General features: G+C 38.7%; 1 protein-coding gene and 1 pseudogene across 1 annotated transcript in view; one reads left to right on the top strand and one right to left on the bottom strand.

Annotated features, from left to right (window-relative positions):
- Positions 1-26881, bottom strand: part of LRMDA (leucine rich melanocyte differentiation associated) — a 999992-nt gene that overhangs the window by 881044 nt on the left and 92067 nt on the right. The gene's annotated exons all lie outside the window — the stretch shown is intronic.
- On the top strand, positions 19659-19777 carry LOC111736565 (annotated as a pseudogene).

The raw sequence follows: 26881 nt of genomic DNA, 5'->3' as shown, positions 1-26881 counted from the left end.
AAAAAGATTCCAATTTATCTACTTCCAAATTAAACTTTAGAGCCCAGAACTGAATACAATATTCTAGGTGTGGCTTTCCTCTTTTTTCGAGATAATCTGCTTCTATAATTGAACCTATGATCTCATGAGCTCCTTAAACACTCATATTCAGATATTTGAACTTGCCAAATAAAACTTAATTTTTTCTCACAGCTTACCATTATTCTGGCACTTTGCTTTAACAACTGATTTGGGGACCCAAGTACAAGTATAGTCTTAAATGTCATTTCTTCTAATTTGGCCATATTTTAGCTGATAAAATATTGTGAGATCATAATTCTATTGACTGATCCTACTGTCCTTCCTAGCTCTGTCTCTCACAAATATGATACATGTGCTTTCTGTATCTTTAAGTCACTGGTGAATACTTTGGCCAAGAGTCAGGTACAAAACCAAGCTCTGTGGAGAACCATAAGAAATGTTCCTCAAAACTTACATAATTCCATTTTGATGCCCGCTTTGGTAGAGCTGTTCAGCACAAATCCAGTATTAAATGCCTTCCTGATCTTCAAACGCATGATACTTAACACATTTCCCTTATTAAGTTGAAAAAGAAAGGGAGATCATACAACCTGATCTATTCACAATGAACATGGGCTGACTCATAAACAATTGCTGGTTCACTATCCAGCCTTGTAACAATCTATATTAGAATCTCATTCCAAATTCCAAAGGTCATATTTAATTAGTAGGGGAATGTCAAAGAAAAGAAACAGGTCTTCAGTTTGACCAAACATAGGGCACTTGTATAGCAGCAGTCCCCAAACTTCTTGGCACCGGGGACCGGTGCTCCTATGAGAATCTAATGCCTGATCATCTGAGGTGGAGCTGAAGCAGTGATGCTAGCACTGGGGAGAGGCTGCAAGTACAGATGAAGCTTCGCTCACTCACCTGCGCTCACTCGCCTGCTGTGTGGCCTGGTTCCTAACAGGCCACAGGCCGGGGATTGGAACCCATTAGAACAATAAGAGACTGTGATCTGAACACAGAAAGCCATGAAGCCTGCACTAAAGCAATCAGACTTAACTCTAAAGGCAGTGTAGAAACAAGGAGTGCTCTGGTGCAGAAGAGGGGCATCGTTAGAACACTGTGGAAAGAACAATCTGACAGTGAAGGGGAAGAGAGGTACGAGTGGGCAGTGGCTAGAATAATAAAGATCAAATCCTTATAATAGTTCAGTAAAGAGGTTTAAATAACTTGACTAAACAGTAAATGAGAACATCAGAATACATGGCAATAATAGAGATACCATCTGGTGACTGATTAGACAGGGAAGCAAACAAGGGAAGAAGTCACTGATGATACTGAGCTCCCCCGCCCCCCCGCCCCGCCCAAGGATGTCACTGTAAAAAAAAAAAAAAAGGTCACAGGAGAAAGTGTCTTTTGGAGTAAAGGAAAGTTAGTTTGGACAGAGTAATCTTGATGTTCCAAAGGGACACCCAGTGTGGAGCTGTCCGGAAGTCAACCAGAACAAGGGAAATGGACCTTGGGGGAAAGATAAAATGGAATTGGAGACAAACTAGAAATATCTGTATTTTTGGAGATGACAGAAGGAAAGTGGGCCAGAAAATGACCCACAGAAATGATGCCCAACGAACTGTGAAGATCTGTTTAGAGCTATGTTAGGAAGTCAGAGAAAAGTTTTAAAGAAGAAAATGGTATTAAATGATTCAAGTAGTCAAGGAGAAGGAAGAGTACAAGGGGGCCAGTAGATTCTGTGCTTAAAAGGCCATCTGAGACCTTCCAGAAGGATATTAGCCTTAGTGGTGATTCTCAGACTTCAATGTGTCAAGAATCACTTGAGGATATTGTTAAAATGAGGATTCTCATTAAGTCTGGGGTGAGGTCCACACTGACATTTCTAACAAGCCTTCAAGGGATGCTAATGCTACAGGTCCATAGATTACACTTAGAGGACCAAGAGTGAGGAGTGAATAGAAGGTGAGCATATGAAGGCAGTGAATAGAGACAACTCATTCAGGAAGTTCAGTAAAGAATAAGGAATGAGTGATGGAATAGGTAATATAAATTGCAAGTACTGTAAGAATTAAGAATCAGAGGAAGAAAGAATCAATAGTGCTCTTTTTAAAGAACTCCTCTATCCTAGAAGTTCACCCTGAGAGATTTGATAAGTGTACTAAGGGAATTCAGTATATGATTTTAGTTCCTCTGTCATTTAATCTTACTTGACCCAAGTGATTTAAAGTTTAAAGATAAGTAGGAAGTGTAGTTTGACGATCAGGTTGGTCAGCAAAAAATGAACATACCCCTCCATAACTCTCTTCATTGGCTAATTAAATATCCCATTAGCTGCCACATTCTCTTTCCAAGATACTTCCTGACTAGAGGGCTGCTCCCATAATGCAGTTCTCTCTCATACTTCAGCTCTAGGCCTCAACTCATCCACATCTGTTTGATTGTAACTTAGCCTCTGTTGACAGATTTTTATCTATGGAAATGCCTCTGGCTGTGCCAAAAAGAACAAGTGAAACAAAGAATTAACCAACACATTTTCACTGATGCAGTCAAGCCAGCACCCAGTTAAGAGGCAGAAAACAATTTTCAGTAAGCACCCTCAACAGAATTGCTGCTGAGATGCCCCCAGCAATCCCCCAGTGAAAGAATTCAACATTCAGCCCCTTTCTTCTGGCAATTGTATTTGTGCTTTTAAATGGAAACTCTATTCCTAAGGGAACTTTTATATAATCTTGATACATTCAAAAAAACAAAACCATCCCTGGTAACCCATAAAAACTGTCTGATCTGCCAAAGTCATGTGATGGCCTGAGACAAGTCAAAACTGCACAGAGAATCTCCCAATCTAGGTGGTACCAGAGCTTTTGCTTTTAGATTTGACTAGTGAATCCTTGTGAACTATTTCCATTCCTTGGGATGGGTCAACCAAAATGATCAAATGAATTGTTGAGAGAGACATTGCCATAGGAGGGGACCTAAAGGATATTAAGATAAAAACACCACAATGCCCTAAATGGACCAATTTAAAAGAGAGAATGAATATGCAAAAATCATCTTTCCTGACATTTCTGTAAAATCATGGACTCACAGAAAGTTACAATCTGGAGAGGGCTTTACAGATCAGAAAAGGATAACCCATGAAATTTGGTGAAAATACAGACACCCAGGCCTCACCCCACACCATGGACTTACTGACCCAAACTCTCCAAGAATATCTAATTAATTTGCTTTATTTATAAGATCTAGAGGAGTTAGGTAGCTTTCCTAAGGCCATAGATGTTTAAAATTATACTCTACCTCATTTCAAAAAGGAAATAAGAGTCATAGGGTTGATAATAGTTCTATCAATGACTTAATTAATGCCATCACAAACAACATCAAGTAAAAGTCTTCACCTGCTTCATCATGGCAATCTTACAGCAACTTGTAGTGGCTATCATGCACTACATCATTCTCTCCAACAAAGTTTCTCTTCTCCAGTCTAATTGTCCCTTAATCTTTTAACTGCTTTCCGTATGGTAGAATTTCTAGAATCCTCCTGACCCTCCTGAACACACTACAACTAACCAATGTCACATAAAATTTCTCAGGAATTCATTCCTTCTCAGGATATAGAAAACATAACTTTCCAAAGTATGACTTGTCCCTCTCCAACAGGAGAAAAGACACACAAACTATTTCATCTTTGGCAGAGGACAAAGTGAAGAGGCACCCATCATAACAGCAAATAAGAATAAAACAGATAAAACTTAACAAATTTGTAAAAGCTAAATGAGAGCAAGCCAGAAAGTTAGAATTCCTGAGAGTCCCAGATGGAATGAGAGTCTGTACTCACTCATTTTTTTGCCACGGTGCTCACAAGAGAGATTACCAAGCAAGAGACATGAAGAGACTGAAGAGCAGAGTGCTCAGCCTGCCACTGAAGACTGGTCTGTAGCCCCCACTGCTCAGGCCAATGGGTAGGAACAACCACTGAGTGGTCTTAAGCTGTTCTTCCACAAACTCTTAAACAAAATAGAAATAAGGCTGATGGAAAATAAACAGTTTCTTAAAAAAATTTAAGAAAAATAAGCAAATAGAAAACATTTTCTCTAGTTTAAAAAACATAAAGCTAACTGCTGTCTAAAATAAAAATTGTATTAAAGAACTGTAGGGTTTATAACCTGTAAAAGTAATATATAAGACAACGAAGGATTAAAAGAAGGAAATGGAAGTATGCCACAAGTTTCTTAAACTATATATAAAGTGTTATATTACTTGAAGATGGACTCTGACAAGTTAAAGATATATACCATAAACCCTAAAGCAACCACTAGAAAATTTTAAAAGAAAAACTTATAAGCCAATAATGGAGATAAAATAAAATCATAAATATTTACAAATAATCTCAAAAAAAAAAAAAAAGGCAGGAAAAGAATGAAATAAAAACAGAACATGGCTAGGTGGAGAGCCAGAGAAGAGAAACAGCAATTAGGGGGATCATTTTATAAATTATATAAATGTCTAACCAATGTACTGTATACTTGAAACTAATAAAATGAATTTTTTAACTGAAATGTAAAATTAAAAAATAAACAGAACAGATGGTACAAATAAAAACAACTTGCAAAATGTTAGATTTAAAACTAACTATATCGATAAAGGTATTAAATGTAAATGGCCTAAACATTCCAAGTGAAAAGCAGAAATCATAAGATTAGATATGAAGGAAATTCACTATAAATATAAATCTCTTTTAATGATACATTAAAAGAGATATATAACACGAAAGTTGAAAACTGTGTAATATAATACAAAGTAGGCTTCAGAACAAGGAATAATTTCAGGCACAAAAAAGGTGACTCATTGAGAACACATAACAAATATGTATACATTTAACAACAGAGTTCCAAAATACATAAAGAAAAATCTAATCAAACTGGAATAAGAAACAGGAAAAAAAAAACACAATTATATTTGGAGATTCAATACTCCTCTAATTTATGTAAAAAGTAAACCAAAAAAAAAAATGGTAAGAATATAGAAGACTTGAACAACACTATGAACCAGCTTTGATATTTACAGAAGACTCCAACTAATGATAGCAGGATCCAACTCTTTCCAAGAGCATCTAAAACATTCCTTGAGATAGACTATTTTCTGAGAAAATGTTTTTAGCTGTGTTATGCCTCACAGCCAAAAACTTTAACCAATCCAAATGTCTATCAAATGGTGAATGTGTCAGCATATTGTGGTACATCCACACAATAGAATACTATTAAGAAATAAAAAAGAATGAACTACCGATACATGCAACAAGATGGGTGAATCTCAAAAGCATTATGCTAAGTGAAAAGCTAGACCCAAAAAGCTAACTGTATGATGCCATTTTTATGACATTCTGGGAAAAGACAATGTTATAGAAATAAAATTAGATCATTACATGCCAGGAACTGGAAAGGGAAAGAAGACTGATTGAAGAGGGGTACAAGGAAACTTTTTGGGGTGATGAAAATGTTCTATCTTGACTCTGGTGGTGATGATGTGCCTACATACATTTGTCAGAAATCATGTAACTTTCACTTCAAAAGGGAATTTACTGGATATAAATTATATATCACTAAATTTGAATTTTAAAATAAAAAGTAAATATCAATACTGTCACCTAAGATAGAAAATAGTAGTAATAAGCTAATAATAATAATAATAAATTCTTAATGTGTTCAGATCTGCACAAGCTTTGACTTACCTTCCTGGAAAAGACTTTTTGAGGAGTTACCTCGTTCTGTTGCCTCACACAGAATTCCATGGAGATGACATCACAGATAGGCCTACACAACCCGTTATACATATTTCCAATGTGTACTTAGATCTCTTTTAGAGGCCAGAGATCAAAGAAATAGAAAATACTACAAATAACATGAAAGTGTATGAAAATTTATTTTCTTGTTTGTAATGGACCACCCGGCATCTGGTTTTCAGTTGTACTCCTTAAGAGCGCGGAGCCTTTAAAAGGAAGCTCTGGAAAGCAGAAGACCATCTGGGAGGCTTTTTGAGAACAGAAACTGTCCTTCATCATCCTTCATTGTTTAAGATACTGTGGGTTGTCCAGGTAAGAAAGGATCTAATTAGCAAAGAAAAAAGTATAGGATGGGTCTTAGACTCCTGGGTCCACCACAGGGTATTAAATTGAGAGCTCCTCTGTCTTGGATGGGGAAGGGGCTTCCTGATCTCTTCCTTGGACAAAGCCAGGGCACAGAGGGCACCTTCCTGCATAGACAGAATATGCTAGTTGATGCTGCCAAAGCCTTGCTGGTTTCTGCCAGGAGAAGTCAATACTGGACACTCTTTTCATTGCTAAAGGTTAATCTGGAAAAATATTAAATGCCATCCTACTCTTGAAAAAGAGTCTTTAGAAAAGTTCACAACATTCCTACAAAACCCAAAATAACTTTCTTAATTATCCGTTAAGGGTTCCCAACAGGCCACCTCTAGAGCAACATTTGTCCTCTGCGTGCAGTTTTTTTCTTTTAAATGCAGTTTTCTTTTAAATGCTGTCGTTCACTGTGTTTATACTTGCCACAAAGATACAGTGTGATTAATGCAGAAAAAATAAATATGAAAAGCCTTACAATCAAATTAAGTAGGGCACTTGATAAAATGAACCCTCTTCTTGTGAGTAATTTGAAAGAATAACTGTTTTTCATTACAACCACAGCTCCCAGCAGGTCCTGTATAAACCAAGCCAGCTGTGGTTCAACAAAAGGTCCAAAGGAGGACCCACTCAAGGTGTGGATAAATCACAATTGTGATCACAGACCAGGTTTCTATCTTTTTTATCCCCCTTAATAAATTGGGCTTGACCTGAAACTCTAAGAAAGTTAATTTATAACAGCCAATTTTATTTTATTTTTTTTTACATCACAGCTCACCTTTCTTTTTCTTTTAAATTTAAACCATTATGACAAATGGAGATTTATTATATACCATAAACACATGTGGCTTGAGCACCGGTATTTAGTCTGGAAACTCAGATGGGGCAGCAAGTTGCTGATGCAATCAGGAAATGCCACGTGACATTCCTGATAAAGATGAAACACATACATTCCACAGAGCTTACTGTGGCCACTGTGATTTTGGCCCTTGTGTGGATGCCACAGACCCAGAGCAAGGTGTGACTGAAAAATGATTCAGCCAGGCCAGGAAAAGATACTGTCTGTCAGAGCCACATTTACCCAAATCAGTGCTAAAATCTTCATAAGGGCAACCAGAGCTTTCAGAGAGGAGCAAAGAGAGACGCTCCTCCAACCTTGGCCTGGTCTCAACCACGTTATCTGCCCTTGACATAACCTACTATTCGTTCACATGTTTTGGTCCAGAGACACTCAGTAATGCTGAACAGAATCATTCAGAAACATTAGGCTGGGATCACTGATGAGTAAATGGAATCTTGGTGGGAGGGTAGGTTGAGACCTTATTTCCCACCATGCCAAAGCTGGCATGAGACATCTGATCTTTCTTTTCCCTTCTCTTATCCAGGCTGAAATGATCTGTTCCTTTTAAACTGATAACTCTTGTAAGACCTCACTGGCGATGAGCATTTGATGATTTATCAGCTAAACAGGGTTCCATGGGAGGTAATACTAGCTGGTGGTTAAAGATGTGAACTTTAGAGTCAATCTTGGCTCACTTCCCAAATTCACTAAACTTTAGTTTTTCCATGTGTAAAATAAGAATATTAATAAAGACCCTATGTGTGTGTTGGGAGGGTTCGGTGAAACAATGTATACAAATCACACAATGGCCATAATTATTAAAAATTTAGAGATTTTCTATTATATTCTAATCAGCCATGTAATAGTAAAATAGTTAATAACTATCAGAAACAATCATTGTTAATAAACTTTCCATACATGTAGGTTCTATCCAGAACTACAATAAAAGTTCCTTGAGGGCAGAACCCCCATGTTTACTTATTTTTTTTATATTTTGTTTTTGTTGACATATAATAGACAATTAATTTCTTATATTTACATTGTACGATTCAATGAGGTTTTTTTCACTTAAAGTTGGCATGCAATAATATACCAGTTTCAGTTGTATAGCATAGCGATCAGAGATCCACATAACTCGCAAAGTGATCACCCCACTAAATCTAGTAACCCTCTTCCCATTACATATTTAATACATTATTAACCTTCTTCCCCATGCTACATTCTACATCTCCATGTCTATTCTGCAATTATCTATTTGTACCTCTTAATCCCTTTGCCTTTTTTTGCCGTCCCCCAACCCCTCTCCCATCTAATAGCCCTCTAAATATTCTCTGTATTTACCAGTTTATTTCCACTTTTGTTGTTGTTGATTCTGTTCTTTAGATTCCACATGTATGTAAAATTATGCAATATTTGTCTTTCTCTATCCATCTCATTTCATTCAGTGCAGTACTTTCTACATCCATCAAGGCAATATCTTTCTCCATCCCCTTCCTTTTAGTCTGTGTGTCTTAATCTCAAGCGAGTCTCTTGGAGGCAGCATATGTAGGAGTCTAGTTTTCTTATCCATTCAGCCACTCTATCTTTTGGTTGAAGCACTTAATTCTTTTCCATTTGAGGTACTTGTTCATAGGAATGTAGTTATCACCATTCTTTATTCCTGTTTCTGATACAAATTTTTTCTTCTTAAAGAAGTCCCTCCAATATTTCCTATAATGCTGGCTTGGTAATGAAAACTTCCCTTAGCTTATTTTTGTTTGGAAAGCTCTTTATCTGTCCTTCAACTCTAAATGATAGCTTCACTGGATACAGTATTCTTAGACGTAGATCCTGGGTCTTCATCATGCCGAATATTTGGTGTCAAGCCCTTCTGTCCTGCATAGTTTCTTTTGAAAAATCAGCTGCCAGTCTTATGAGTTCTCCCCTGTAGGTAACTATATGATTTTCTCTTGCTGCTTTTAATATTCTTTCTTTGTATTTAACCTTTGGCATTTTAATTATGATGTGTCTTGGTGTGGGCTTCTTTGGATTCCTGGTTTGGGGGACTCTCTTAGCTTTGTGGTGTTGTATGTCTATTTCCTTCACTAGGTTAAGAAAGTTTTCCATCATTATTTCTTCAAATATATATTCAACTTCTCGGTCTCCCTCTTCAGGTACCCCTATGACACGAATATTTTTACCTTTAATAGTGTCTCATAGGCTCCTTTATTCACTTTGTTTATTCCTTTGTTTATTCCATTTCATATACTTCTCATTTCAGATAACGTGTTCTTCATTTCAGACAACGTGTTCTTCATTTCAGACTGGCTCCCTTTTATAATTTCGATGTCCATTTTTATGTTTTTTATCTCTTTGTTGAAGTTCTCACTGAATTCATCCACACTTCCCATAAGTTCATTGAGCATCTTTATAATTAGTGTTTTGAACTCTGCATCTGTTAGACTACTTGACCCCATTATTTCTGTATCTCTGTTCTGTTCTCTCATATGGTTTCTGCTTCTTTGTCTTCCCATTTTGGCTGCCTTTCTGTGTCTGTATCTATGTCTCAGCTATGGCCATGCTGTCTGCACACTGGGAGCGGGGAGGGCTCAACAGAGGAACGATGGATACTGCCTGCACTTCTGTACAGAGCGAGTCATGCCTTGGCCCTCGCTCCGACAACTCAGCGTCCCCCTGTAAGTCTCTGGTGCCTCCTGCACAACCAAAGCAGCACTAGCGCTCAGAGGAAGCAGGTCCGTCACTACAAAAATCCACTTGCAGACACGGTCCTTTAAGAAGCATCTGCAGCTGCCAGCTGCCACTGCTATAGCCTCTGTCCCACTCAGCCTCTCAGGACCGGGCAGCCCTGGGTCCTCGCCCAGTTCTACCATCTGCCATTGCAGGGTGATTTCTTAGATTTCTCCCTAGTTGTATGGCTTGTTCATCTAGAGCTCAGGTGATTTTTCCTTGCTGTTTGCTCCTTGTTTCTGTCACAGCTTTGATTTGGTCACCAGAGGGATGAACAGAGCCTCTATCTACACCATTTTTTTCCTGTCCCCTTGTTTACTTTTCTTTTTCATTGCTTATAGCTCCCAGGCACAAGCAACTTATTAATAAATACTTGTTGACCAGATCAATTCTACCATTCAAAAAAAAAAACCCTTTATTTATAAAATAGAGACTAGTAAACATACAGAAAATTAAAATTAAAATCATCTTTAATACCAACACTAGATGTAACCAGTTAATATTCTGATATAGTTTTCCATTCTTTTTTCTATGCATATACATGTTTGTTCTAAAGTACATTTGGGGTCCACAGTGTATATACTATTTCATAACCTACTTTTTAAACTGCAGAATAGTTGATGAATATTTTCCTCTACCATTAAACATTCTTCAAAGACATGACCTTTGAAGGCAGCGTGGTATGTCGTTCTATGGTTATATCCCCCATTGTTCTCATCCACCATCTTGTAAATGGAAAATGCCTGTGATACTAGAGCTCAGTAAGACCACTGAAACCAGAAAATGTGTGTGAAATCACCTGGCACTATGCCCAATACTGATCAACACTTAATAAATGTTCTCTCATTCTTCTTCTGTGTCTGATATCTTCAAAGAAATTTCAAGAGTCTAACTTCCACCACACAATAATGCTTCTCTGCTCTAAAAGAACTGAACCCCAAGACCCATAAGTCTTCTACTCATTTCCTTTAGTTTCCAACACAAGTCTTTGGATCCTTACATAGTCTGCAAGAGTTTCATTGTTGTTATAAATGATAATCCTACTTACTTATTCTTGTGTCCTTCCAGAATCCAGAGCTCTCAGACTGGAAATTTTGTCACTAAATGTTTCTCTAATTATTTCAGACATGTTGGACTTTCCTTCCCAGTCAGACTTAAGTTCTAGACCATGAAAGGAAGCTTAATATTGCAAAGAACATAGAACTTGGGGTCAGAAAACCTGGGTTCTAGTCCCAACTTTGCCATTTGCTAGCTGCCACCATTTTGGGTAAATGATCTTCCTTTCTAGGTCTCAGTATTCTTATCCGTAAAATGGAAGTTTTCAGTAAGGTAATTTCCAGATTTGTTACGTCACCACCTTTAAGGCAGCAACCAATTTATACATCAACAGTCACTTACTAAGGTCTAGTGTAAACCAGACACTGTTTTAAAATATAGTAGTCATTGGTCCCATTTAGCAGAGAAGAAAACAGGCTTACACAGGTTAAGTAACAAGCCCAAAGTCATGCAGTATAACAATTATTTGAAACCAGGTTTGCGTCTAAAGCCTGTGTTCATGACCAGAAAACTCTATATTTCTCAAATCCTTTTGGTTTGGGGTCCCCCGTGGCAGCAGTAAAAACTCAATAATGCTTGCTGATTGACAGACTGTGGTTTCTGATGTAATTTGTGGACTTTTATTGAGAGTTTATTTCTATATGTCATTATGCTAAACTATATTGACATTTAGACTCTGATCATTCTTTGTATTTGGGGCTGTCCAGTGCATTATAGGCTATTTAGCAGCATCCCCAACCTCTACCCACTAAATGCTAGTGGCAACCATCCTTCCAGTTGTGATAAAATCGTACCCTTCCTTCCATTGAAAACCACTGCTCTAAAACAAAGCACAGGGAAGACAAGCAAGAATAAAGCATTAAACTAATACCTACATGAACAGTAAGAACAGAAATGTACAAATAATTACATGAAATTCTGACATATCTCTATTTATGAACACCTGACTATGAGCATGCCCTACATGATATTATAGCAGGGGCAAGAGAAAGGGTTATTACTGTTGCCCCAGTACGTAAAGTGGGGTCATTCTTTTTGCTGCTGGGATCCCGTCAGAAGAAAAAGTTCTTCCTTCCAAGCTATAGGCAGTGAGAGAGAAGGCAAGAAAATACCATCTTCCTAGTATCCTACATCAAAGTTAGGACTCTGAGGTATTTTCCAGTAGAACTAACGCTAAAATGGTGAGGTTCTCAGGCTAGCCCACAAAAGTCCGTTTTACCTAAAATAGTGATCTTTTGCAGAAGTGAATTTTGTGAGATACTTGAAAACCTACCGTCATTTAAACCTCTATTTTGTAAGAAGGTTAACATTCTAAATTTGCACTACAAATTAACAACAAATTTTGGGATAATAGGTAAATAATCACGACCAAATCTTTTCTCTACCTGTTCTTCACCCAGAAGTTTCAATGAGTATTAACGTCTCCTTCCTCTTAGGTTCCTCATCAAAACTTACCTATCATGTAAGTATAAACACACACGCACACACGCGCACACGCACACACAGACACACACACATTCTTAAGTGAACCTATAGATGAGCTTTTAGGGATCTTCCTGGCACTCTTTTGAAGTTGCTTCTTGGTGTAAAAACGTGTTTAGACAGAGTTGGGGTGAGGGACCAAACCTTAAAAATGCCAGAAAGCACAAGCCACAATGGGGAAATGTGTTCAGGGACCCCTACATCAGAATTAGTAAGTTTCTGTCACCGATGGGAGTGAAAATCCAGAAGTGCTATATATCATCAGGGACACTTCAGTTTACCATCATATTTTACAGACAAAATTACATTCCAGGAAAGGGAAGAGGGGAGAAGCCAGAATAGATGTAGGGAGAGGAAAAGCCACATAAAAGTTCTGAAATATATCAATGTCCAGAAATGAGAAAGGAAAAAAAATAAAAAGAAACCTTTGGAGAATTTAAAAAACATGAAATAAAATATCTATCTTATTCCAGAATCCTGGAGTAAATAATCTTTCTGATGTCCCCACAGAGAGTCAAATCCAGCCAGCAAAACAAACACAAATACAAATAAATACTGGGCTAGCGAATTAGGGAAGGTACACAGAGGAATTTAAAAATAGGATGAGGGTTTCGTTCAGAAATAAGATCCTTCTCCCTCTCTCCACCTCCCCACCCCCAATTTTTTTCTTGAAGTAAAATCCATTATTTTGAAAACACCATTTGAAATCCTAAAGAAATAGAAAAACACAGTATTGTGGTATTCCGATGTAATATCTCTTGTTTATAACCATATAAATTTAGCCCCTGGCACAACAGGGCTTATATAATAGAATAGAGTTATTTTAACAGCACCCTGTTAAAGAAGCAGCAAAATGTTCAGCTCATTTTCTCCAGTGGGAGGGACACATGGCCTCATGTGAGAGAGGGGGAACATGCCTAAGTCATTACCACGGGAAAGCAATCCGTCAAAGCCGGGTCGCTCTGGCATGGCCAACACCACTGGCGAGATCACAGAGGCAGCCTCTGCTTGCAATTACCAGGGAAGGACCTTGGCTCTAGGCAGCCTGCTATCAATTACTACCCTGGCCTCGCCGCTTGGACTTGTCAATTTCCCAGTGTCTTCTGTTTTGTAACAGTAAGAAAAAGGGCTCCTCCTGACTGATTCTTGGAAGTTTCTCATGTGTTGTGTCACTCCTCGGTGTCATTAACAATTCAATTAAAATTTCACAGCACACAGGCAGGCAGCACTGGACAGGGGCAGGAAGGGGCCCAGTAAAGGAGATTTCCGAGGGGCCTGCAATGGGGCCACGTCCGATCAAGCGAATCCAATCTTGAAATTTCTTTGACTTCACAAGTCAGGCTTGCATGTGGCTCCCATCTGACGCAATGCTGGCTGTCATCCTGGCAAGACGACATGTTTGATGTTCTCACCCCACTGGGGGTGTACTGATGGAAAGGAATTTCAGGCTGGCTAAAAACAAAATCTCACACATTATTTCACTGAAAGTTTTGGCTCCATAATAGATAATTATAAATATTCATTATCAGCTCTATTAACCTACAGTGAGTTTTAGAAACTTTTTTTCTCCACTTGGTTTCTTTCACTGAGTCCTCCTATTTTCTTGCTGTTCAACATGGGGCTGTCTCTAAGAATTTATAGACAGAGTGTAAATCACAATTAAATTCTTCAGGTGGATGACTGGAAATGCTATGACAGGTTGGCTAGAAATAGGAAAGACTCGCTACGGTCATTATTAACTCTGTGAAAGTGCAAACACTCCTTTGTCTTGCTGAATGATGGAGCTACACATACTCACGTGCTTTTAAGCGTCCCGAGGGTTTAGGGCAAAACCAAAAAAAAAGTTTCAGGCTTAAGACTTCTGAGGCAGCTTTCTCTCTAACCCTCTCAATGAGGTTAGTCATGCAAGGAAAGATTCTTTAAAGTTACCAAAGACTTTGTTTAATGCCCAAGAAAATGCAGACTGTCAGCACCCTTTGTCAGATTTTGGTGGCTTAAGTCCATTCCCCAATACACTGGTGACCCTCCACCCCTTATTCACTAGTTTCTTTTTGACATCAAGCGCTAGATAATTGTTTGATTTCCTTCTAGGTAAAAGGAGATTAAATGCCCAGCTGCAACAGCTGACACACAAAAGGGAAAATATAGTTTAACCACCATATTTATCAAGATAATTTTTCTTCCACACACTGATTAATAACATTAGCCAACATCCCCTTCGGCTTGGGGGAAGATGGAGTGAGGAGAGACATGTCCCCCTCAAGAGTATCAGAAACAGGAGTTGACAGTTCAAGGCAAAAATGATTTGCATGTAAATTCTGATCAAAAGCAAGTCTGCACCCTGAAGTTGTCAAGTTTTGCTACCAATTTGACACTTAAATGGGCTATAGCAAAACTTGATTTAAACTGAAGAGGAAAAAAACATGGCAACTCAATTACCCCTTAGCAGATCGGATCTGGCAGCTGAGGTCAAACTTTTCACCCTGCCATTACATTTCTCAATACCTGATGCTTTAAACAAACACTATGTATTCCTCCTACAATCTTGGAAGAAAATGCATTTCTCAGGACTCCCTACTGTGCCCCAGATTAAAAAATAAAGTTTCACTTGTGTGGGATCTCGGGCCATTTTCTCCATGTAAATTTCTGAATAAATCAGGACTTAAGAAATGGCCTTTTACACTGGGAAAAATAGTCTCTGCCTAAAAAAAAATACTTTGTGGGGAAGATTTGTAGAGTACTAAAAGATGATTTAAAAACAAATATTCCCATAGCATTAGAGGGAAAACATTGACCTGTTTTTAGTTTGCTTTTAATATATTTCATATTTGAGCTTCGGCTGAACAGCACATTAATTCATCAGGGAGAACAGCTAGCTAGTTCCAAATCGGCTCCAAATTTATAGAAGACATATCTCGTAGGCCCTGGCACAAAAGCGCAAATGCAGGAAAAATCCAGTCCAATGACCCAGCTGGCCTCTGGGATTTCCATCCTACCGGAGTTCGAATACTGCAGTCTCCTGGGCCATTTAATCCCCCCGTGAGCTCTCATTCCTGCAACAATTCTTTAAACCAACAATTATTTAAACTCTTGCAACTCCAAAACATTTTTTTTCCTGTTTTTAAGGTCTTATTTCTCTAAATTGGTTTTAAGCTCCTTCTACGAAAGCAAGGAGTCCATTGACTTTGCATTCACCATAGTTTCTGGTACTCATATTGAGGCAACCAGGTGACACGTAGGTATCTGTCTCACCATTTAGCCAACAAATATATTGAGTATTTACTGGGTACCAGGCACTATGCTAAGCACTAGGGGCCCATACATGAGTAACAGTTGCATACAGCTAGAAAATCAATCATATATATAACTGATTGGAATAAGCATTGGAAAAGAGTAATAGCCAAAGTGTGTAAAAGCAGATTTAACTGAAGGATTCATTGTGGGAGAGTTAAAGTTTAAAATTCCCCTGGTGACTGAGACTTTATCTATGTTGACATCCAGTAAATGGTGAACAGGAATGCCAATGTAGTATCGAGGCATTTTTACAGAAGTAGTAAGGTGAAAATAGGAAAGCCCGTTTGGCCAGGTTCTAGATACATGAAGACAGTATGGTCATAGAACAAGAAAATCTACAGCTACACACATAGGACAAATGTGCAGAACCGCATTCCTCTTGTACTTGGCCTCCCTACAGCCTATCATGTCAATCCCCAAACTTGGAGCACTACCACCATTGCTTGCTATGAGGGGCACTAGCATTGCTGTTCCTCTAACATGCCAAGCTTGTTCTGGCCCCAGGGCCTCTGCACTTACTGTTTCCTCTGCAAAGTTTCCCAACATTTGCATGGCTCAAGCTATCTCATCAGTTAGTTCTTTGCTTAAATGTCATTTCTCAGATCAACTTCCCTTAATATCTAAAATAGTTCCCACGTTCACTTTTCCGAGACACTCTAAATCCTTATGCTCTGCTTTATTTTCCTTGTAGCATGCATCACTATCTCATATTTTATTTTCTGTTTCTTTCTCTCTCTTCCTCACTATGTTATAAACAATGTGAGGATCAGGACTATATTCCCAGTCCCTAAAATAAATAGTACAATAAATATATAGTGTATCTATTAATACCCATTACACCTCTAATACCATTAAGCTAATATCCCTGAATTTGTGCTATAAAGAAAATTAAGGCCAAAAACCAAAATCAGCACAGACCCTGACTTTTAGGCCTTTTCATGAAGAACAAATAACAATACAGGAATAGATACAAATGGAGCATTTTTGAAATTTAAATATATACAGAGGAGGTAAATCACCAACACAACAAAAAAATTTTTCCACATATCAGAAATCTCCGAGATCTTTCTAAAAAATATACATTTAACTCTAACTAGGTTCCCAGGCTTTCCACAAATCACCACTACACAAGGGGAAACTGTGTGAGAAGTTATGTTCTGCTTCTGAACATTTAAGCATTTTTATCAATATTATTTGCCAGTATAAATATTTTCCCCATAACTTCATATTTAAAATAGGAGTGCACCAAACCGGGACTTATAATGTGCAAAGGAAACAGTTCAGTCTAAGGTATTCATGACTTCAGTCATTCTCTCATAAAACAACAGATGAAATAAAATGTATGACATTCCCAAAGAGGGAGTTTCTCATGTAATTCATCTTAAAATGCAATGTTCTGTCATCTCAAGTAACACTTACTGAAAGCAACCATCAATACTTTTTGTCAAAAGCCCGTACTCTGTGTAAAATGTTCCATCAATCTCTATTTACATAAAACAAAAAACTTTCAGTGTAGTTCTAACACACGGCCATGGAGCATCTCCACCTCCAGTTTTCATGCTATGCTGAAAAATAATTTGACTGACACCAGAAAAATAAAGATGACCCTTAAAGGAAAGCTTTTAAAAAGGGGAAAGCACCTTACTTTGTTGGACATATGTCCTATTGGGAAAAGGTGGTTTGTTTCTTCAAACCACAAGATACATTTTCTCTTAAAATAAAAAATTCCATTTTGCTAGGAAATCACCCTAAAAAGCTTTCATTCAACTGCACATAAGGAACATTTACCAACAACCAATGGATGAATGGCACCCTGCTGATTCTAAACTTCAGCACGCAACCCATACCACGCTATTCTGAGCCAAAAATTTTAGTTATAAGTCTTGTAGAATATGAATATCACATGAGACTAGAAGAAGGTCATCACCTGGGGGGTGTTTATAAAACATACAAATTAAGGTATTAGCCTTTCACCTTGAGGGTCTAAAGATCAAATCCTAGCTTAGGTAACAAAAAAGAAATTCTTCCCAGCAATCTTTTCCTAATACTTGGTTGTTAAAAAAATACAGACCCTTTCATTTGACCCAAGTTGGCTAGGGCCTAGATGAGAAAGCTAAGAAATTGCGGGTCAAAGCCAAAAAAAACTATTCAGTGCCCATCAGAGACTTCTGAATTTCATGCACAGTGACCCTTTCTGCCATCCTGCATCTTACCCCTATGAGTTGAACAGTCTAGGGTTGAGAATTACACAAGAAACAAAAATGCCGCTTACATTTTTTTTAATTGCAAATGTAAGATCCATTAGAAAATCATCCCACCTTCCTAATTACTCCTTATATCCACTGTGTCTGAACATCCACTACCTGAAATGCATGGGGTGGGATGGAACAGGGGTGGCCAGAGACAGCTTCAGGTATTGCTGTAGGGCCTCAGGCACACTACTGCCTCTCTGAGTCTCTGGAACTTAGTTTCTTGACCTATAAAATGAGAGAGTTTGGCTAGACTGGTGGTCTTCAAAGTGAGTTCTGCAATGCTCAAAGGGCAGCAAAAAGCCTCAAGGGCCTTTTGGAGGGGAGATGAAGACTGCGTGAACAGGGTCCTGGCCCCTCTGACAGAAGCCTCGTTGTTACCTATTTTATTAATGGGCTAATGAAGCTGAATGTTTCATTTGTGATCACATTCTTAGACCTCAAAGTCCCCTCCATCTCTGATCTTCTGCAACCTTATGCTGTGGTAGAGCAGGAACACACTTCAAATCACTGTGATAAATACCAAACTGTGAGTCGCAGGCGATGGAGAGGAGAGTGCACCTCAGTCACATTCACATGAACTGCATGTCAGCCACCAGGGCATAAGCACAGTTAGGATTTTCAGAGGGCAGAGACTAGGACTTGAGGGAGGATGAAAAGGCCATTCTAAAGAGCACACGAACAAGATGAGCAGCAAATAAGCACAGAGGCGGGGCCAGGGAGCATGGGGACACATGGGGCACCTCCAGAAGAAGAGAGGAAAAATAGAGGTAAAAGGCAAAACCTTGCACAGCAGGTTGAGGATTCTCGAATCTAGGCCTAAGATATATTCACCCCAGCCAGTCCTGAATGCAAATACCCACCGAGAAACCTAGCTCATTTCAACAATTTTAATCACGTCTGTAAATCCCATACACATTTGTCCCGATCTGAATTTCTGTCCTTAAGGGCCTGGCTCGGGCCTCTTACATTTGGTAGTCGATACAGTCTTTGATTACAAGAATAATGAGGATAAATTATGTGAGGCACTGTGCTGAGCTGTACAGGCAGGGTCTCATTTAATTCTGACAGCCAGGGAGGTAGGTACATCACCACTTTGTGAGAGAAAATTAAGGCTTAGAGAGACTCAATAACTTTCCTGATGCCACACGTCTAGTAAAAACCAGAGAACTCAAATCCAGATGCACCTGACACCAAACCCAGGCTCTTGGCCACACTGCCACCCTCATGATGATTCCCAGAGACTGGGTCAGAAGCAGCAGCAAGGAGAATGCTTCCAGATGATGAAGAGGATGTTTCCTTTGGGAGGGTGCATGTTAGAATAAATGATGGACTGACAAGGCTTTGAACAAAATGGGAAAACCTCTCCCCAACAATACAGAACACAGGAAAGAGTAAGCTCTTCGGCACCTAGAGTGATGGGGGGAAATGACCTCTTGGATAGTTTGGGCTTAAAATTTCTTCCTTTGCTTTTGTTCTCAACATGGACTAACACGAGTAGCTGAAACACCAGAGTTTTCGTGCTCTCTATAAATTATAGGCTTTAATTACCAACGATAAATGAGACACCTATTATTTTCTATTTTATTTGGGTGCTATGCAGGACACAATGAGGATACAGTTTTGTCCCCAAGGTCTCACAGTTAAATGTCAAGCAAGCTTGAACATACAGTTTCTTCAATATCAAAAATGATACAATAAAAGAATAGCAAGTGCTCTAATTTACAGTTGTGTTGAGCAGTATGGGATGAACAAGTACAATAAAAATCTGGGAAGTAGTCTCATTAAAGACCCAAGTAGCTAGGAAAGGACTAAAGTATTTTGAACTGACCCTCAAAGGATGGTTAAGATTTCAGTACGTGTCTAAGGCAGTGCCACACTGAACAAGCCTGATTCCGTCTGATCTCGGAAGCTAAGCAGGGTCGGGCCTGGTTAGTACTTGGATGGGAGACTACCTAGGAAGACTAGGTGCTGTAAGCATAAAAAATAAAAAATAAGGAATTGTAGATTGACAAGGTTCTTGCAATCTGTGAGGTCAACCAAGGGTTGCCTCGCCTAAAAAAATAAGTAAATAAAGATTTCAGTACGCTAAAAGAAGGCAGGGTAGACTTCTCAGATGGTGAGTCTGATAGAGCAAAGCCAGGTGAGAGAGGACAGAGTGAATTCAGCACAGCTGAAGCAGAGCGACAAGCAATCAAGCCAGACAGCAAAGAGGTGGCTTTACCTTGCATCACACAATGCAAATGACCATTTAATCCAACCTCTCATTTTACATAATCTCTGAGACTATTCCAATCCTGGTGCAATCCTGATAAGAAAAAGGCACTAATGAATAGGTCAAAAAAAGCAGCAACGATGGCAAAAAAAAAAATTCACAACAATGAATTTTTAATTTAGAAGATAAAAAGAACAGCCTTTTATCAAAAACAGTGACAAATTCAAAGACACATTCACGAAAACTTTTTCCCCCATAGACATAACCAAGTCCCTTCATAGTGGACATTATATATGACCAAATAAATGTGTGTTTATTTATTTCGGGTTTAAAGCTTGCTTGTTGTTGTTGTTGTTGTTGTTGTTGTTTTAATGAAGGTTGCAGATAAGAGAAATTCTAGTTTAAGCTCTTACTAACAAAACTTTCCCCTAAATATGACCCCCCCATTACCTAAGTGTAAACCTAATTAACTTTAAAAAGGGAAGTAAAAAGAAAACGTCAATTTCCTTAAGAGTGCTATTTTGGGATTCAAAATTCTTCAAAAAAGTCAAGCTTGAATTACTCAGCCATTCTGTGGTTTGAGTCAAGGTTTTATGAGTGTTTTCTGCCCATCGGCAATCGCAGGCTGGGAAAGAAGACACAGACATAATCCAGATGCTATTTCGAGGCCATGTACACGGCCTGACACAATGCTCAAAGCCAGCTCGCCCACCAAGAACTAAGACCCATTTTGGAAAGCAGTCCTTGACTTAAAAGCTAAATATCAGAAACTACCATTACCTTCCATTCTTCCTACTGAAGTTGACTCGTGAGCTCAGAATCTCCCCTGACAAAAACACACCCACAGCATCGCAAAGAAATGTGACTGAGTCAGAGTGACTGGGAACAGTCATAAATGCCACTTATTTCAGTGGTGCACATTTTTTCAGTTTTTTCTTAACTTCTATTTTAAGTACTCCACAAGGTAAAAGATTTCAGAGGGCCAGTGCGCATCAAATATGACGGGCACCTAACTTCCTTACACAGCAATTTGCACCTAGTAGATGTACAGTTACTTGCTTAATTGAAAAAAAGTAGTCACAGGTTTTTATTACAAAGACTTCACAACTGAGCACCAGAATCGCTTCAAATGTTCACCCTCAGATACCATGTTCTCTGTGAAGAAACTATATAAGTCACATGTGTAGCAGGTGGTGATGGTGATTAAGAGGTCATAAGACAGCCTGTTGACGCTAGGAATGGCCAAAAAAGAAAGACTGAAACTGGGTTCTTAAAGACCCAGCTGAGCCACTGAATCAACCTGCCCTGAAATCTACTCAGGCACCTCGCCCATAAATGTCCTTTATTGTTAAAGCCAATTTGAGTTGGATTTTCTGTCTCTTATGATTTAGCACATATTGCATGTATATAATATTTGTCTTTTTATTCCATGATGATCCTTTCACTACATCCCAAATATCACCTCCTCCAAAGAGCTAACTCATCCAGTAGCAATTAATTGTTGCTTTCTCTGTACCCCACAGAATTGTGTTGACTCTTTTCCTCCACTTATTCCCTGAGTGGACCCAACTCTCCTAGTGAAAGAAAAGGGCAGGGAGAGCTTGCTCAGCAGAATGGGGGCAGGTGCCCTGATCCCAACCCTACTTACCCAGGATGCCAGAGAATAAGCTCTCCAAGTTTTTCACTCCAAGATTTTCTAGAAAATGATGTTATCACACAGAACAGACAAAAAAATATAGATGTTCAATGACATAATTTATTATGTACACTAACTTTAACCAAACCAGTGGAAGAAACAGTAAATATTAGTATACCAAAAAGTCTGTCTTACTCAGACCCCAATAAACTCATTTATAAATAACTCAAACTTTTCCACCTACAAAGTCAATGTTTTTTTCTCCTGCACAAAATCTTTCCAGACTGTTGCTGGCCTTTCCTTGAGGTAGAACCAGATAGATATGACTTGATCTACCTCTAATACTGTCAATTCCATGTGTGTGGGTTTTCCTCATTAAAATGTTATGAGGAGCCCACGTGAAGGGTAAATGAGGAGTGGTACATGCACATCTCATCCTTTCCTAAAAGTAACTTGAATACAGTCAAACCCTCACTATGTTCTGTTATCCCTCCCCTTTCAGTTGAAAGGATGCAGAATATTCTATAGCTCTGCAGGTGGCTTCTCTTTCCATAAAATCTCACTGGCTGGGATATATTTTGAGATTTACTAACCAAATACATTTCTTTTCTACTTGCTATAAAATAGATCCTTCCTCTGATCAATAATGCACACTCAACAAGCATGCTATGTCCTGTCTTGTATTAAAATTAGCTATCTGAGGTTGGTTTCTCACAATAGAGAGTGAGCCTCTTGAGAGCAAGGACAATTCTTCAAACCCCGGTATTGCTTTGAACTAGGCCTCCTACAAAACAAACCAGCAATTTTCAAACTTGAGTGCACATCAGGATCAAGCACAGAGCTCATTAAAAATATAGATTTCTTAGTCCCAATGCAGGGACTCTGAGCCACTGAATCTGGGAAAAAGCCTGGGAATCTACATTTCTAACAAAGTGAAGCTGATTGCTATAGGCTGCTGTCTGCTGATCATACAGAGAATTACTGAAGTAGGCCCTCAATAAAAAATTTCTGAAATGAGTATGCATTCATTCATGCCACTACCAGTCCTTTCCCTAGTATGCACTCCTGCAGATGTTCTTGAATTGTCACTGACAGCTCCTGGAAAGCAGAACCTGACTCTGGCAAACTGGCCTCTTTCAAAGCAGAAAAAGTGCCCTCCCCAAACCTCTTCTTCTATCCTCAATATGTCAACACCCAGGCTCAAAAATTACATCTGAGGACTCAAGAGCTCAAAAGCTCAAAGACAACAAGCCCGGGACAAAAATTCCAGTATTCAGCACAGAAAAAAAAAATGAAAACTGAGGCTCTGGAACTATTATGCCATCAAGCAACTAGGAATGCCTTTCTCACCTTTCCCCAGGATCTTCCAGATATGGCTCAAAAGTCAAACTTCTAGCAGAAAGTCAAACGAATGATATGTTAAAGAAGGTAATACAGATAGCAATAGGGCAACTAACAGCCCAGCAGGTCATGAGAAGGGACATGTATTTCCTTTAAAACAAATTTTAACTTCTTTGTGCTATTCACTGTGTGGTTCTTTTCTAAGGCCAATTCCTGTTGGCCCAGCTGAGAGCAGGGAATACATGTCCCATTTCTCTTGTATTGACTTTAAAGTTAGGCAAAAGCTAGGTGCTTTAAAAAAAACCATCAGAGAACAAGGCAATGTAACAAGACAGTGAACAGTACTGGCTTTAGAGCTGGAGAGAACAGATTTCTAATACTACGTCATCTTTAATCCCTGCAATGCTTAGAACCAGGCTTCATACAAAACCACCCAGTAATCATTTATTCTAGGTCCAGTCACTCAACTTCTACAACAGAGCAAAGAAGGGGGAAGGGGAAGGTCTGGCGGTTGGGTCCCTCGGGTATGTTCATATCCATACCCTTTGCTAAACCTTTCTAAAGCCACACTCACCAGGAGTCTGTGAAAGGAAAAGGAAAACTTTAGATCCATATTCTCTTTTCCAGGATCTTAGCTCGCAGGATTCCCACTGCGCAGCTGTCATTCTCCCTTCTTTCAGGATAACCCCTCATCCTTCAAGACTAAACTCCCTTGTCCAGCAAGTTTTCTCTGACGTCCTGACTGTATTAACTGTTCCCTTTGTTGCATCCAGGGGCTCCTGTACCACTCTCTCTCTAGCACTTATCACACTACATTGTATCTGCCTGACTTGTCTGTTCACTCTGCTGGTGAGCTCCATAGGACAGGGCTCATGAGTATCCTCAATAGATGTGTCCAATGCAAGAATGAATCTTACTAGGCCTAGATCTTCTCAGATGCGAAATAGAGATGATGTTTTCCTTTAGAGGACTGTTGTGGAGATTAAAGATGATATATGAAACATAACCTAGCACAGTCAATATTCAATAAAGTACAAATAATCTCATTGAGGTTGCTAATATTGGACTATTTATTACCGAAAACTCATAGTGATGGAATTGAGACCAGTAACCAAATTCAATATAAGGAGCCCAAGTGCTACACCAGTGTTTTATTTGAGACTTTCTGAAGGATTAATCCCCAAAGCAACTCTCCTCTTTAGGTTCTGCTTCTAATAAAAATAGGAATACATAGAAGAGGATCATTTGCTCTTTGTTCCAAGCAGCCCCATGTTATTTCCCAGTTTCAGTAAGCCATTACCTGAAACCAAGGGTCGAATGAGAGGGAATGCAGAGAAAAGCTGTTCCCACAGTGAAGAAGGCAAGCTGATTTATGAGGCAAGATTCTAAAGGAGCTAAATACACACAGCCTGGCACAGCAACCGGGGTGAGGAATGAGGGGAAGCCTTTCAAAGCCAGGAAACATGAGGGATGAGTCAATACTGAGGTCAGCAGCGGGAAAAGGGGCAAAAAGTAGGTCCCTTCATTCTTGGAAGAACATACAGGCGTCCTGTCACTTGTCAACTGACCCAAGGTGCTCTATGCATTTCTGTCTTTGAATTCCTGCAATTCTGTGATGCAATTAACAACTCCTCCCTTAGGAGAGTCACAAGTAGAGCATGACTCCATGGAGACTCACAAAAAATTTCCATCCATCATTCTCATAAATCAATAGTTTTCATTTTTTTTTTAAGTTATAAAAGAATATAACCATTGTAGAAATTTTGAGATATATGAAATGTATAAAGAGGCAAAAGTAAATACCCATAATCCCACTGGCATGTTTCCCTCAAGGTTTTTAAGGTTGGGTTGTTTTTTGTTTGTTTGTTTTTAATTTATACATACATAAAGTGTCAAAAAAATTCCCCATGGTTTATTACCAAAAAAACCTATAGTTCCCCTTCCTTTCTCCTCATTTCTCCTTTCATCATCTCTTTGGGCTAATACTTTTGACAGTTTCCTCCATGTTTCTAATTTAAAAGCAAGTATTATTTCTCGATTTTTCAGTTGTAAGCATTATCTCTTGATTTCCTACTATGACTCATTCTTCCTATGCTACAAATGCAGACCTTCTATTTGTCCTCTATTTTTCCAATACAGTCATATTATAATTTCTGTTAGATCATATTTTGTGTTCATAATTATATTTTTCAAGCTATAACTGTGTAAGCTGTAGAAAACTTCCTGCACATTTTTTTGTTTTCCCAGGAGTTAACAATTGTCCACCAATAGTTCAATATCAAATTCTAGCCGATTTTTAAAGCTTCCTCTCCAAACGTCCAGATGCATCAGATATTACAGCACATTCATCATCCTGGAGAAGTCTCTCTGGAAGTTTTCTCTATTAACTGCCCTAGGCCAGTGGCCCTCCCCCAGTGCACAGAGATGCCATCATCCTGAGATCTTCCTTGTCCTTCATCCTGGAGATGCCATTCCCCTCTCCCCAGCAACGACCTCTTGTTTACTCTCATGTTTTGATGGAACATCTCCTCTGGGAGTTTCCTAAGATAGTAAATTTTTGAGACATTCCATACCTAATTCATCTACCCCCAATCTAGTCTTCATCCTACCCTCAATCTTGTTTGGCTGATGATAGACTTCCTGGTTAAATATTATCTCTTTTCAGATTTCTGAGGGCATTTTTCCATTACCTCCTAGCTTCCAGTTTTGTTTTTTGGAAGTATGAGACTCTCTGAATCCTGATTCCTTATGTGTGACATGTTTTTCCAGAGTCAGTATTCTGAAATTTCATTCATGTGTAGTGGTATGAGCCCATATTTATGGTGGGCACTTGGTGAAATCTTTCGATCTGGACGACTGTGATCTTTGGTTCTGGGAAATTTTCTTGAAATAATTCATTTATTTCTTCTCATTTTCTCTGGAGCTCTAATTATGTGAATGTTGGACCTCTTGAGTTCTTCCTTTAATTCATTTTTCCGCTCCTATTTTCATCTCTTTGCCTTTTCTTATTCTACGTTCTAAAAAAAAAAAAAAAAAAGAAATATCTTCTATAGATTTTTTTCATTTCTGCTTCCTGTTTTTAATTTTCAAGAGTGTTTTATTCTCCTCATATTGTTTTTCTGATGTCTTGTTCTTATTTCAAGACTATATTATTTCCTTTTATCTAAGTATAATAATAACAAGATTTTTCTCTTATGCTTTCTTTTTAGCACAGTCCCTGACTGAACCAAGTTTCTTTACATCTTGTTTGTTTTGACCTCCATCTTTCATGTTAGAGACTTCTCACAGATATTAGGCAAGCTTTAGATTTTGGCCCATAATTAAGAATGGAGAACAAAAAAACTGACTGGCATCTCTGAAAACGAGGAGGCCTTGTTTTCTGGAGCTTCGCTACAGGGTGATCTGGCTTGACTATTTACTTGAGCAATTTCCAGCGGAAGTACTTTCAGATCTCTTCTTCAGCTGGTGTCTCCCCAACCACTGCTTTGGGGTAAAGGCCTGACCACCACAGTCCTAGGAGCCAAGTAAGTAAAAAATGCTGAGTAGAAATGAGGAGTGTCTCCAAATCTACTATATATGTTTAATTAACAAGCATGTTAAAATAATATATTCAGTTACTTATTGTCTATAGTTAAACCCTACCCTCGAGTGCCTGGAGTCCCCATATTCAGAGATCCTCTGGTTTGCTCTCTCCACAGAAGAAATCTTCAGCCTTTTTTTAGAGTAGGAGAAGAGTAGTCACCAAGTCACATGGAGTGGGATAAGGTACCTGAGGTCTCACAACTTCCAGAAGGACTTGTAGCACCAACTTTCAGGCTTTGGGGGAATTACGCAGTATAAGTCAGATTGGTTCTCAGCTTTTCCTCCTGTTGGTTTAGGGTTCGATTTTCTT

This window comes from Pteropus vampyrus, unplaced genomic scaffold, assembly GCF_000151845.1.
Source record: "Pteropus vampyrus isolate Shadow unplaced genomic scaffold, Pvam_2.0 Scaffold20, whole genome shotgun sequence".
NCBI lineage: Eukaryota > Metazoa > Chordata > Mammalia > Chiroptera > Pteropodidae > Pteropus > Pteropus vampyrus.
This window is presented reverse-complemented; position numbering and strand designations above follow the sequence as displayed.